This window comes from Salvelinus sp. IW2-2015, linkage group LG13 (assembly GCF_002910315.2).
Source record: "Salvelinus sp. IW2-2015 linkage group LG13, ASM291031v2, whole genome shotgun sequence".
NCBI lineage: Eukaryota > Metazoa > Chordata > Actinopteri > Salmoniformes > Salmonidae > Salvelinus > Salvelinus sp. IW2-2015.
Window position 1 is genome coordinate 13,404,380 of NC_036853.1, and position 15,495 is coordinate 13,419,874.

At 44.4% G+C, this 15,495-nt stretch overlaps 1 protein-coding gene across 1 annotated transcript in view; it reads left to right on the top strand.

Moving 5' to 3' along the window:
* The first annotated feature begins 8,041 nt into the window (after positions 1 to 8,041).
* LOC111972154 (F-BAR domain only protein 1-like) overlaps positions 8,042 to 15,495 on the top strand; it is a 40,876-nt gene continuing 33,422 nt past the window's right edge. The window contains 1 exon segment of the mRNA XM_070446133.1: positions 8,042 to 8,189. The gene's annotated coding sequence lies outside the window, so the exon portion shown is untranslated.

Sequence of the window (15,495 nt, forward strand, 5' to 3'; positions counted from 1 at the left end):
AGCACTCCACCAATCACTACCTTTATGGTAGTGTAGCCAGACGGAAGCCACTTCTCAGTAAAAGGCACATGACAGCCCACTTGGAGCTTTTCAAAAAGCACCTAAAGGAGAAACAAGATTCTCTGGTCTGATGAAACCAAGATTGAACTCTTTGGCCTGAATTCCAAGCGTCACGTCTGGAGAAAACCTGGCACCATCCGAATGGTGAAGCATGGTGGTGGCAGCATCATGCTGTGGGGATGTTTTTCAGCGGCAAGGACTGGGAGACTAGTCAGGATCGAGGGAAAGATGAACGGAGCAAAGTACAAAGAGATCCTTGATGAAAATCTGCTCCAGAGGGCTCAGGACCTCAGACTGGTGTGAAGGTTCAGCTTTCTAAAGGACAACGACCCTAAGCACACAGCCAAGACAATCCAGGAGTAGCTTCGGGACAAGTCTTTGAATGTCCTTGAGTAGCCCAGCCAGAGCCCGGACTTCAACCCAAAGGAACATCTCTGGAGACCTGAAAATAGCTGTGCTGTGACGCACCCCATCAAACCTGACAGAGCTTGAGAGAATCTGCAGAGAAGAATGAGAGAAACTCGCCAAATACAGGTGTGCCAAGCTTGTAGCGTCATACGCAATAAGACTCGAGGCTGTAATCGCTGTCAAAGGTGCTTCAATAAAGTACTGAGTAAAGGGTCTGAATACTTATGTAAATGTAATATTTCAGTTGTTTTATTTGTAATCTTTTGCAAAAATGTCTAAAAACCTGTTTTTGCTTTGTCATTATGGGGTATTGTGTGTAGATTGCTGAGGGATTTATTATATTTTATCCATTTTAGAATAAGGCTGTAACGTAACAAAATGTGGAGCTAGTCAAGAGGTCTGAATACTTTCCAAAGGCACTGTATATGAACTGAATATGTTTGTCAACAACAGCCAGTATTTATTTAATATTTTTTTAACTTGTAGCCTAATCTGACCACTGTTACCGTCAATCTAATGCGTTCATCATTACACAAGGCTACAACAACAATACACTGACGTTATAGGCTATTTATTACATTGGTTTGCCAGCTCCAGGTAGGCTACACAAGTGGCACAAATTGATTTGCAATGACTCCAGTGGTATCTTCATTTCAACATATTTATTGTATCAAATAGTAGCCTACAATGACATACATTAAAAGGCTCCTCAGATGGCCATCTGAGGCAAATGTATAATTCTCCACATTTAGCTTAATGTAAGTTTAATTGAGGACTTTTCCCAATAAAGATAACCATGCTAGAGAGTTAGTTCCATAACTTCCATTTCAAATTTCCACTCGGGCAGCCCCGAGACCCAAGAACTGAGCATGCATAAAGCACTTCGATTGATACCGTTTTCTTTAAGCAGTAAACATTAGAATGCAGTCTAAACCACCTCCGAGCGGATTCATGTAATGTGCTGTAATGTACCCAAAGTCGTTTTCCAGTGCTTTGTCTCCATTATTTCTTGATGTGCATCAGTTCAAGCTTGTTAATATGTTTTATGGAAAAAAGTTTGGAAATAGGTGTCTCCATAATGACAATCTAAATAGCCTACCTACAAGTGGTAAAAAGCTGCTCTCTCTCCTCTCGCTCACGTGACTCAGTAGTGCTATAATGACAATCTAAATAGCCAACCTACAAGTGGTAAAAAGCTGCTCTCTCTCCTCTCGCTCACGTGACTTAGTAGTGCTTTCTCAACACAAACACACACACACACTCCTCTGGCCCTCCCCACCACTCACTCACTCACTCATTCACTCCCTCAACAACAGCCTGCCTCATTGCCTGACAGTCAGCAGCAGGTCAGAGTGAAATATGTCATGCCATGGCGGCTGCAGTTTAACTTAGAAATAGCCCAAAAACCTGCAACCCGAGACCAATACATTTTCACATGCGACATCATTTTCAAAGTAGCCCAATTTAGCAGGAAAACCATGAACATGGCAACACTGCGTGATGTAGTGTCCCCATGAGTGACAGAACACTGCGTGATGTAGTGTCCCCATGAGTGACAGAACACTGCGTGATGTAGTTGTCCATGGTGACAGAACACTGCGTGATGTAGTGTCCCCATGAGTGACAGAACACTGCGTGATGTAGTGTCCCCATGAGTGACAGAACACTGCGCTAATAACCGTGCAACTAGAGAAGATTACCAACCCCTACTGAGATTCGGAGCCTGCTGGTTTTCTGTTCTACCTGATAATTAATTGCACCAACCTGGTGTCTCAGGTTTAAATCACTGATTAGAAGAGAACAATGAAAAAACGCAGTGGAACTAGCTTTGAGGTCCAGAGTTGAGTTTGAGGGCTCTAGCGGTTATTTAAGGAGGTGTGTTTAACAATGGTGAATGACCTGACGAAGATGCAACTCGGATCGAAACTTTGTATTTTTGGGGCGTCTGATTAAATTGCCATGGGAGCATACCAGAGTTGAGGACATTCCTTTTTTCTTTGATACGTTATACCAGAGTTGAGGACATTCCTTTTTTCTTTGATACGTTCTTCTGTCCTACACTTGGATGTGCATATTTTCATATTTTGTCATATTGCTCACGAGTATATTTCATTGGCTGATCCCTCCTGATGACTTGGATTGAATTATGTTATCCTTCCTTAACGCATCGGAAGTTCCACCCAGTTGACAAAATGATGAAAGTCTTCAATGACGCTGCCAATGCTAAAACAGGCTTTTGGGTGCTAGAGTCCTAAATCTATCTCAATGGGTGGCCCCCTCTTTAAGAATTAGCAAATGTATAATATAATTAAATATACATTTACACAGTTAATCTTCCAAAATACATTATCACATGAATGTAGTCATCATGAGTGTTTCAGACATTTCAGTTCACAGCTCTGCTGTGTTGTGTCTTGGGATCTTCTGTCATTTTGCTTACTAGCTCTGACTTTGCAGATGACTACTTAATTGATTAAAAGTGTACTCACTATGCCTGTGATAATATGTGGTTGTCCTACCTAGCTATCTTAAGATGAATGCACTAACTGTAAGTCACACTGGATAACAACAACTGCTAAATGAGAAAACTGTAAAAATGTAAATGTAGGTGTCAAAGGATGGGGGAAATCATTTAAACTGTCATATTTTGACACAAATAAATTATATGGTATTACAATAACTATAGTGGCCAGTGTAAAGTTAACATTGAGATATCTTGTATCATTGGCCTCTCTCCTGTTGTTCATGCCAGTGCTGATGGACCAGATTAGTGACCCTCTGACCATGGCGTCGGCATCTACTACAAAAGCCGTCGGATGACAGTGGCACATGGAGATAGACGCGCAGCGGAGTAAGTCTTGAGTGCATCTAGGGTCATGCCTGCAGACCTAGGGTCAGCTGAAGAACCTGGGCTTCTCTTTGCACTCTGAGCTCGTCCACTACCTACTGCTGAGGTAAGACCTCAGACCAGACTGGTGTTGATGGTGGCACTGGTAACAAACGGCACACAATATTTATGGCTCATCTTTATTACACAACTATAACATTGGAGTAATGTTATGTTGGCTGTTATTAATTTTTGCTAAATTTCTTACCCCTCTCTTCTCTTCAGCTATTTTTCTAAAGTGTTTGCCAAATGCTCAGGTAAAGACATTTCCCCCATAACATACAGTTTACAGTTTCATTCATGTGAATATGTACTGTATATGTAAGCCTGTTTTTTGAATGGTCCACTAGGAAGTATGAAAGGGGACATGGCTGCCTTACTGACATCAAGAGAATCTCTGCATCGCTACGTCCTATTGGTCCACACTCACCGGCAACAGTGCCCCTTCCCACCCACCCTCCAGTCTGGCACTGCCATGGAGAAGTAGGCAGCTGGCACAGAGGCCAGCCAGTCAAAGGGAGAGGCAATGAAGCAGAGAAGAGGCCCAAAGCACTTACCACCTCTAGAGGAGTGCCTATGCCCATGTACTCAGGGGAAGGAAATAAGAGAACCCTCGGATGTGTTAGAGGCAGAACGGTGTCTGGGAAGGAGGACATCGGCTCTCATGGCAACCTAGTCAGAGTGGCTGTGAATAAGAGGGGGTGACATGAGAAGGGGACGGAGGCAATGTGGAGGGAGATATTACCCCTTCAGGTTCAACTAGGTTCAAAGGGAGGAGAGGAGCGAAGGAGCTCAAGAAGGAGAGTGTCACAGGGAGGCGTTGTCTTACTGTGAGGAGGACCAGGGGTTGTGATGGTGCAAGGCCCATGGTGACCCAAGAGGAGGCACAACAACCAGGATTTTTTGGGGAAAAATTTGAAACACAATACAACCACACATACATACAGTACAATGCCATTAAAATCCTATAAGATGACACAAAAAAAGAAAAAATATGTATTTCCATTGTGGTCCTCATGAAATTACATGAAAACAAAATATACACAAGATTATAACATGAAAACAAAATACATCTCACATACATCTCATCAGCAGGGAGGAAACCGTAAAATTAATCAAATAGATTACCATGTAATGTTCATTAAAAACAAGTATACTTTCTTTAAGCCTGTGCAGTTTTAAAGTATTTTGCCTATAAATCATTTCTTAAGGTTATCTTAAAACTCCCTAGCGTAGGGATGGCGAGGAGACGGTGGACCAGACAACCATCAACTCTGGAGAGAGCAACTCAACAGGTTCATTAATAAGAAATGTTATTGTCACGGATCTCTCCGGAACTTTCATTACACACACCTGGCCCCTGTTCCCAGTGATTAGTAATTGTATAAGTGTGCCCTTGGTTTACCATTGTCCTGTTGATTATTGTTACAATGTCCGTTGGATCGTGTGAGTACCTGTGCTGTGTGTTTTGGCTTTCGTGCCATTGTGGATTGCACAGATGATTATGGGTCTCGTCCCATGTGTTAATCATTGTGTGCTTGTGTTATTTATTCGAGGTACTCCTCGCTCTTTTGTTTGTATAGTGTTTGTTTGGTCTTCATCCCGTGCCTTTACACTGCACGCCGTAATTTGGGTATAATAAAAACATTATTACACATTCCTGCGCCTGTCTCCCGAATCATTCATACCGACGTGACAATTATCCAGAATTTCCTGATTAGTTCTGAAATGCCAGTGTTGACTCAACATCACTATGTTGTTTGGTCGTATCCAGGAAACGAGAATACACAGGAAGCTTCAGCGGCAGGAAGTGACACAACGCCAGCAGAGTCCTTGCAGTCATGGCAGGATTGGTAAAGTTGAATAGTTTGCTTCATGCACAACTCCTTGCATGTATTTCTTGTTCAAATCGTAATCAACCCAACCTTATGGTGATCTAATTTTATGTTTCAATAGGTGGCGGGCTGCCTATGTAATGTGATAATGATGATAAAGGTGATGAGGACAACCCAAGGCAAAATCACTGGAGAGAAGGATGTCCCTTCACCCAGCAGGTTTTAATGACGCTATTTATTTAATCTTCCAAGAAGGAAATAAAATGTGAATGAACATGTTGAAAAAATTTATGACCACTTTGTTGCACTTCATAGTGATGTAACTGTAGGACTGACACCACACTCCGAGGGCCCTCACCTCCTCCCTGTAGGCCGTCTCGTCGTTGTTGATAATCAAGCCTACCACTGTAGTGTCGTCTGCAGACTTGATGATTGAGTTGGAGGCGTGCATGGCCACGCAGTCGTGGGTGAACAGGGAGTACAGGAGAGGGCTGAGAACGCACCCTTGTGGGGCCCCAGTGTTGAGGATCAGCGGGGTGGAGATGTTGTTACCTACCCTCACCACCTGGGGGTGGCCCGTCAGGAAGTCCAGGACGCAGTTGCACAGGGCGGGGTTGAGACCCAGGGTCTCGAGCTTGATGACAAGTTCGGAGGGTACTATGGTGTTAAATGTTGAGCTGTAGTCGATGAACAGCATTCTCACATAGGTATTCCTCTTGTCCAGATGGGTTAGGGCAGTGTGCAGTGTGATTGCGATTGCATCGTCTGTGGACCTATTGGGGCGGTAAGCAAATTGGAGTGGGTCTAGGGTGTCAGGTAGGGTGGAGGTGATATGGTCCTTGACTAGTCTCTCAAAGCACTTCATGATGACAGAAGTGAGTGCTACAGGGCGGTAGTCATTTAGCTCAATTACCTTAGCTTTCTTGGGAACAGGAACAATGGTGGCCCTCTTGAAGCATGTGGGGACTGCAGACTGGGATAAGGATTGATTGAATATGTCCGTAAACACACCAGCCAGCTGGTCTGCGCATGCTCTGAGGACGCTGCTGGAGATGCCGTCTGGGCCTGCAGCCTTGCAAGGGTTGACACTTTTAAATGTTTTGCTCACGTCGGCTGCAGTGAAGGAGATTGTCAGCAAAAAAAGTTTTGTGCATTATCACTTAATTTATTACTATCTGTTTATTGTCATCCTAATTTAATGTTCCCATAAAAATAACACCAAAATCAATCTTGCCTTGTGAGTTTGACGGCTGTGGGAAAGTCTTCTCCTCTCTGCAGTACCTCAGTGTCCAGCAGCATAGCTGAAGATGACCACTCATTATCTACTTATTACAGTCATCGCAAGGTAAAATACACTAAACTCCATTCTATCTTATCGCACCTTTCGTTCAGCATCAAATGAAGTACCAGCACTTCCACCAGAGGACGCTCACCTGCTCTTACACTCCCTGTAGGGCCCTGTGTTTCTTCAGTCACATGGTCAAGACGAACTCTGGCTTTTGTCTTGAGATCAGAGGGACATCTGTGAGTTCTGTGCCCGGGTGTTCCACACCAATAGTCGCTTTCTCATCCACTGCCGCAGAGAGAAGCCTGTTCAGTGAGTGTTCTCTGTCATAGCAACAGCACTCAATGACTATTTTTCAGTTTCTTTTATACTGAAAGTATACTCTAAACTTGTTTGATAAATGTGTTGTGGTCCTTATGAGTGTCCCTCTGTCTATCTCTTTGCCTCACCCCTCTTCCTTGCTCCCTCTCTACCAGGTGTGAGGTGTGTGGCTCCACCTGCTGTCAGAAGGCCTCACTTCAACTGGCACATGAAAAAGAACAACATTGACGACAGCTACCAGTTCCCCTGCAAGGTCTGTGGCCGGTACTTGGAGAAGAGTTACAACCGCAAAAGCCACCTTGACTAGACCTTGAGCTTAACCATCACACCGCCGACACTGAATCACCCCTCACTGCTACCCCAGACCATGTCCCAGCACAGCAGTGACACCACAGCCAACTGCTTTATCCTTGGAGTGACATGAAACAATGAGGCTGTATTTTGCTCCACATTTACACCTGTAGAGATGTGTGGCATGTCAGGGTCCCTTTATTGACTGTAAATAATGGTCCTTTGGTCTTTTGTGACCGAAGTGGCCAGCAGGTCAGTATCTCTATGCAGTCAATGGACAATGTTCATACTGAAGACAAGCAGTCTCTTTCATTCTTATATGTGTTTTGGTAAAGAAGGGTAATGATTTGTATTTAAATAGGCAAGTCCGTTAAGAACAAAATCTTGTTTTCAATGACAGCCTAGGAACAGCGGGTTAAACTGCCTTGTTCAGGGGCAGATCAACAGATGTATACCTTGTCAGCTCAGGGATTTGATCTTGCAACCTTTTGGCTACTAGTCCAACACTCTAACCACTAGGCTACCTGCCACCCCAGGGAGACCACCTTTGGGTTTTGCATTTGTATAAATCTTTTACTATGCAGCTTTATTTATGAGGAAAGTATGTCGAAGGGAGGGGGAAATAAAATGTTTGTTACATTTTGTTCTATGACCTTGCACGACCTTGAAAGACAAATGACATTACACATTTTATCTATGAGGAAATGTGAATATATTATTATACCCCCTTTAATCTGGCTTTCAATACGTCCGTTTTATTGATGGAAGCCCACATTGGCCAACACAGCGGCGTACTAACAGGTGGGCGTTATGTTTAGAATAATATTTTTTCATCCAATTGGCGCATAGAAATTCTCGAGGACCCGCCTCCAAATGGTTGCTATGCCTACAACATCGCTCTCTAGGCTTGATTGACAAGTATGTCAACCAATAGGGACAGATGGGTGGGAATTTGCGCGCACACTGAAAACTGCCTAGAGATATTGTACCTCTGCCTACTATCAAATCACTTTGGGCATTATACAACTATGGCTGGAGCTGGACAGGTGAATGACTGAAGATGGAAAATGTACTATAAAGGTTTTCCAGAAAAAAAATACAGGTAATTAACTATTATTTAGGCTGGGTCCTGTAAAATTGCTTGCTTTGTAACTAGCGCGGGGAACTGCATAATGCCTTGCCGTCTTCAGCAGCATGACAGAAGACAATGTAGAATTCAAGCTTGCACGCTATCAGTAGCAGACAACTGACAACGTTTTTTACCTAAGCTTGCTGCCAACCTTTAACTGGATATTGGAAATGTTATATTATTAAATTATCAGAAATATAGATTAAGGTTTACTTGTTATATTTGCTAAGTAGACCGTTTGATGGCTAATTATGGAAGACTACTCAGTTAGGGTTAAGTGCCATGCTCAAGGGCACATAGACAGATTTCGGTGACTGGCTCAACGCTCTTAACCGCTAGGCTAGGCTACCTGCCGCCCTATCAAATATATTATATTTAAAGGTAGCGAAATTAGAGACTCGACTAATCGAGTGCTTTGACAATGTTTATTTTGATCATGAGAACTTGTTTGATGATATTGCTGGTTGGAAGAACTAAAAGTCACCTCTGACTGTCACTGTTTTGGTGTTTTTCAGGGGGGTTAACATTTTTTATTTTATTTTTTACTGTGTGTGTGTGTGTGTGTGTGTGTGTGTGTGTGTGTGTGTGAGAGAGAGAGAGAGAGAATATCCCTTATATTCATCTTGGTAGAATCATATCCTCCTGGGATAGTCCAAGATGTTAACAGCAATCAATGACCCCAGAGAGATTTATCTAATGACCATGATGTTGATAAAAGGTCTAGAAAGTTACTGTGACTTGAAAACTGTTCCAGAAATTGCCAGGTTTTCTATTTAGCATTGTATGGAATACCCCGTGTAACATTTTTTATTTTAAATAATGATGATAGTGGAAGTACAATTCCACATTGACACCTGTTCTCCAATTGTGTTTTAATCTTCTCAAAGTAAAAAATATAATGCCATTAGCTCTTATTCTAAAGCTGGTTTGAAACCAACTAGGCTTATATGAAAATGCTTTAGAAGAGGTTGATGAATGCACACTTGATGTTGTTTCTTTATTCAGATTGCAATCTACATGGTTTTCTAAACAGAGAACAGAAACCTTCATAGAGACACGTTTCTTGATCGGTGTTGAAAAAGTAATATAAGTACTGATATTGAGAGGTGAAGAAAACCCTCCCTTATGTCTTGATCAAGTGAAACTCTCTACTCTGCTAGTGCTGAGTGGTGAGAGAGCGTAGTGATTCATGGATGTGTGGGTGGGACTGGGAATGAAGAGATGTGAGGTGGAGGAGTTTCAATTAGATTAAGAAATATGTACCAACTTCATGGCCTCTTGCCAGTTGACTTCATGAGTAGTTGAGTATTTAGTTATGTATTCCGCAAAGCATTTTATCTTTAAAAAAATACTGTTTATTTATGAGTTGCACTCTGAAAGCTTAACCTACCTTTCTGTCTCATCTCTATTAACTTTTCATTATGGAGAGGCAGATATTCACCTGATAATCATAGTGAGAAATATGGGTGGGTTGAGGTCCAGTTTCTAATCAGGTACCTATTGAAGCCAGCTCAACATCCCTTAACTCAGAACCTCTGCATCTGAAATCATAACCATCCAGTTATTCTGGAGGGGTGAGCTGAGGTTGTGTGGTGCTTGCTGCTGCTGGTCCCAGTAGGTAGGCCCTTACTGCTGGAGATCACACTGAGCTTAACAGTGGAGGCTTTGACCCCCGCCAGGCCTGTTGATCTGGGGCCAGGCAGGCACCTAGCAGCCGCTCTCTACCCGCTGCCATCATCAGGTCCCTGCTAGCTCTCCTCCCAGGACAGAGACACATCTGAAGCATGCCGCAATTACAGCACATTCTTCACCGTCAGACACCATCCACATCACTCAGCCTTGCCTCGGCCCCTAAAAGGCTGCGATGTGGGGAGCAGCAAGGAGGGAGAGGAGAAAGGCAAGGCCAGGGGGAATAAGAGTCCTACTTTGCATTTAGATTAGAATTGACTGTCTCACTCTGTATTTTGCTGTTGATTAGCCTAAAGCCTGATCAGAGCCTTCCTGCAGAGCCGGCCACCTCAGCCGGCGAGGAGAATACCATATCAATATAGGGGGGGCTAACTCAATTCAATCATTTTATGGCACTGGGGAAAAGAAGCGTACCACTTGATCCTTAACTAGAATCCTTAGTTGCTACATACATTTTATAACTTATAAATTAATCATATATACCCATTGATTCTTTAAGAATATAACTTATAAATGCCTCATGAACTTAGTTCAACTGTCGTACCCCATCAGAACCCCAAAATGTAAGCTTGTTTTATGCCAATGTTTGTAAACAACGTAAATGTAAACAAACACTGTATAGCCTCAAAACATGGTGAAAATGATACATTTGATCAGTTCTTAGTATTTGTTATTTTATTAGGATCCCCATTAGCTGTTGCAATAGCAGCAGCTACTCTTTCTGGGGTCCATAGCTTTGTCTATGAATTTGAGAGTGGTTACATTTCCCCATCTCCTATCTTTTTAGTGAAATGGGGAGAACGCTTTATTGTTTCAATTAAGGATTCTAGCTTTAAGGATTTTCAGTCCTCATGATTTAGCTGGCTCCCTCTGCCCTCACAGCTGGCCCATACAGTATAGTATGGTGCTACTGTTGGTGGTGGTGAATTAATTATGGAGATCCCCTGCCTGTAATGTAAGCTACAGAGCTGCTGGCCGTGGACTCCCTGGATCTTGCCAGGCAGGGCAGAGCTGGAAGGCAGTGCCTGAGCCTGTGTAGCCGGTGGCCATGCTACTAAGCATAGGGTCTCTAGCAGATGGATCTCTCTGGCCACGAGTATCCACCGTGGGGCTGGCTGCAGGAACAGACCTCACTCTATGTTGGGTTACGGGTTCACTTCAAGCTGTGCTAAGTGGACCAGTGATAAGTGGAGCTCAATAATAGAATTTCCCAGGTCGAAATGTATCACAGGTTGTTGACATGGTGACTGACTACTGTGACGTCAGATCTATTTTGTGGAATTCCAAATAATATGGGATGTTGCAGTAGGAAAGGAGGAGATTTCTGATGTTCAGCACCTTGTGTTACCATTCATGTTTCTAATCTGGGTCACTCAAAAGCACATGGTGACCCAAAAGAGAACCATGCTGAAGGAGATGAGATGGATCCTCTTATTTTTTCTTGTCATCTCAATTAGCAGCTGGACTATGGAAATGTATTCTTACCTAATCGATTTGTATGATGTTTTGTAATGCCATGTTCAGACATCCATTCTGAATGGACTGCCAGTGCTCACCATGCTGTCATGCTCTGCTCAGTGCTGGGTCTGTGCTGGAAGTGATGCTTGGCAGGCTGGCTCCTTGTCATAGACTGTACTGGACTGCACCGTATGCTACAGGGAAAACAACACATTCAGCTCCAAACAATGGGGTGCATGGAGGAGAGCATACTCAGGTTCTGCCTGATTATTCTTCTGCTGCCTGGGTAGAGGAGGGAGAGAACATTTGACATCTGTGTCTAAATCACGAAAGACTTGAAATGGTACACACACAAGTACACAGTCGTGAAGAAGGTGACTCCTCCCCTCAGGAGGTTGAAAAGGTTTGGTATGGGCCCTCCAAATCCTCAAAGTTCTACAGCTGCACCATTGAGACCATCTTGACTGGCTGCATCACTGCTTGGTATGGCAACAGCACCGCCCTCGATCGCATGGCGCTACAGAGGGTGGTGCGGACAGCCCAGTACATCACTGGGGCTGAGCTCCATGCCATCCAGGACCTTTCATATCAGGCTGTTTTGAAAGAAGGCCCGGAAAATTGTTAGACTCCAGCCACCCAAGCCAAAGACTGTTGTCTCTGCTTCCGCATGGCAAGCGATACTGACATCAGTCACTGGTTTCATCAATAAGTGCATCGATGACGTTGTCCCCACAGTGACCGTACGTACATACCCCAACCAGAAGCCATGGATTACAGGCAACATCCGCACTGATCTAAAGGGTAGAGCTGCCGCTTTCAAGGAGCGGGACTCTAACCCTGAAGCTTATAAGAAATCCTGCTATGCCCTCCGATGAACCATCAAACAGGCAAAGCGTCAATACAGGACTAAGATTTGAATCGTAGTACACCGGCTGTGGCAGGGCTTGCAAACTGTTACAGACTACAAAGGGAAGCACAGCCGTGAGCTGCCCAGTGATGCAAGCCTACCAGACTAGCTAAATTACTTTTATGCTCGCTTCAAGGCAAGTAACACTGAAGCATGCATGAGAGCATCAGCTGTTCCGGACGACTGTGTGATCACACTCTCAGTAGCCAATGTGAGTAAGACCTTTTAAACAGGTCAATATTCACAAGGCCACAGGGCCAGACGGATTACCAGGATGTGTACTCTGAGCATGTGCTTACCTCATCACTAAGCTAAGGACCTTGGGACTAAACATCTCCCTCTGCAACTGGATCCTGGACTTCCTGATGGGCCGCCCCCCAGGTGGTAAGGGTAGGTAACAACACAACCGCCACGCTGATCCTCAACACTGGGGCCCCTCAGGTGCGTGCTCAGTCCCCTCCTGTACTCCCTGTTCACTCACACCCATACAGTCGTGAAGAGGGCATGACAAAGCCCATTCCCCCTGAGGAGACTGAAAGGATTTGTCATGGTTCTACAGCTGCACCATCAAGAGCATCCTGACTGGTTGCATCACTGCCTGGTATGGCAACTGCTCGGCCTCTGACCGCAAGGCACTACAGAGGGTAGTGCGAAAGGCCCAGTACATAACTGGAGCCAAGCTTCCTGCCATCCAGGACCTCTATACCAGGCGGTGTCAGAGGAAGAACCTAAAAATTGTCAGACTCCAGCCACACTAGTAATAGACTGTTCTCTCTGCTACCGCACGGCAAGCTGTACCAGAGCGCCCCCCTTAAGCTGCTGCTACTCCCTGTTTATTATCTATGCATAGTTACTTTAACTCTACCTACATGTCCATATTACCTTGACTAACCGGTGCCCCCGCACATTGACTCTGTACCGGTACCCACTGTATATAGCCTCGCTATTGTTATTTTACTGCTGCTGTTTTAATAATTTATTACTTTTCTATTATTTGACTTAAAGCTTATTTTTCTTAACTGCATTGTTGGTTAAGGGCTTGTAAGTAAGCATTTCACTAAGGTCTACACCTGTTGTATTCGGCGCATGTGACAAATACAAATGTGATTTGGTGTATCAAGTCTGACACCAACAGGCTCCTGAACAGCTTCTATCCCCAAGCCATGAGACTGCTAAATAGCTTAAGGAATGGCTGCACAGACTGAGTTGACCCTGGTATTACATTTATGTTTATGTATATGTTTATTTTTGCACTCTCTATATGCACACTCGCAGGACTCCACACATAGCATGCACACATATTTATACTGACTCTGCACACACACACTCACATACAATCATCATATGCACTACTGCTACTTAGTTTTTCATATGTCCTAATACCTAGTCACCTTACCCCTGTGTATATCTACCTCTGTCACGCCAGGATCCCTGCACATTGTAAATATGGTATTGGAACTGACACTGTGTGTACCTTCTTACTTTCTTGTGTTCTTATTTTTATTTCTTGTGTTTTTGTTCTACCGTATGTTATTTTTACTACTATGTTGATGATATTGATTACTGCATTGTTGGGTTTAGAGATGGCAAGAAAGGCATTTCATTGTACTTGTGCATGTGACATTAACACTTTTCAAACTTGATAATGGTCTGTCCCTATCACATTGAATGAATCAACAGGACCAAGTAGGTCCATATTACAGCCAGCTCCATGTGGCCAGATGTGCCAGTCACTGTTGGGTGACTCACAGACCTGGCTCTGGAAGCATCGTCATTGGCAGGTGGGCAGGGAGGGTAGTGGGTACTGCAGAATGGGTCTAACGGGGGAATTCTCTCCTCCTGTCCCTGCCAAATCAGGTTTGATGAAGGACAGAGCAACAGACTCTGCAGTGCAGTAGCTACACTCCCTGTCGCTGTCCTTGCAAAACGCCTACAGCTGCGACAGTTTGGCAAGACGCATCATAGATGTGTTACACCTGAGATTGGGGATTTAGCTATAGGTCACTGCTTTTAGAGCTCCTATATCAGTCTGCCATTTAGTGTAGGAGAGTGTTGATTGGTGGTAGCACTTTTCTCATTTCTCTTCCATTTGTCTTGTTCCCCTCTTCTCAGTTTGTTCTGTCTAAAAGCCTTAGGCCTGTCTGTTCTTTTACATGTCTCGTTTCACTATCCACCCACCCTTTCTTTCTGTTCCTCTCCTCTCCCACCTCACTGCCTCTGCCAGTGACAGATGGGACTGTTAATAGCCTAGCAGACCGTATTCACTCGATTCTTGGCCGAGTCAATACTATGACCCATTTTCTCTCTTCTCCAAGATGGAGGAGGCGGATATCTGGGGTTGTCAGTGAAGGTGGGAGTTGGTCAATTTCCCCCCCAGCCTCATGCCTTAACAGAGATGAGCTGAAGGAGGGGGGGTGTGGGGATATAAGGACCAGGCAGGGAGCCTCCGCTGAACTGTCAACCCAGAGAGAAGCATCTGCCAGTAGCCCCACTTCAATTCCCTCCACCACGGGGAAGAGAGAGGGAGGTGCAATATGGGTGTAGAGATGCCATTTATTTGCTGCCAAACAAGAGGATGGGGACAGTTTATTGGGGGGGACTGGAAGGGGCTTTTTTTGTTAAGCCCTCATTTTTTCTGGTAGTCCATCTGGTTCTTGTCAGTAGTTGTTTGTTGGCTCTTTCTATGGCATTAGACTGTAGACTGCAGCCTGGGCTCTAGGTGCTGATGTTGTCTTCTCCACTGCTGTGTGCTGCTGATAGCGTAACGTTGCCCTGGCTGTGGTCTTAAACTGAGCCACCACTAGCCTGTCTGACACTCTCACAATCAGCAGGGGAAAGGGCAGGAGCCCAGCCCAGTCCAGGGTGGAGGCAGCACAACGTTTTACTGTTTCAAACTCACTAATGCTAAGCTGTTGAGACAGAAAGGAACTAGGCCTACTAGCCCTTATGTGCTATTTGAATTATTCCTTATCAGTCCACCCACCTCTGAGCTGTGTAACATGGAGAAGGCTGTTCGCTCGCTCTCTCTCTCTCTGACCCTCTGTGTGAGACTCAGTGAGTCAGCTTGTACCAAATGGTTCCACCACAGTACCATCTACATCAGCCCACCATGATCAGCTCCTGTGGAATATTAATTACCAGAGGAATCCCAATGCACAACACTGTTCTAATCTTTGTTTACCTCTGGTCCAGTCCCCCCCCCCCCAAAAAAAAGAAAAGGCGATA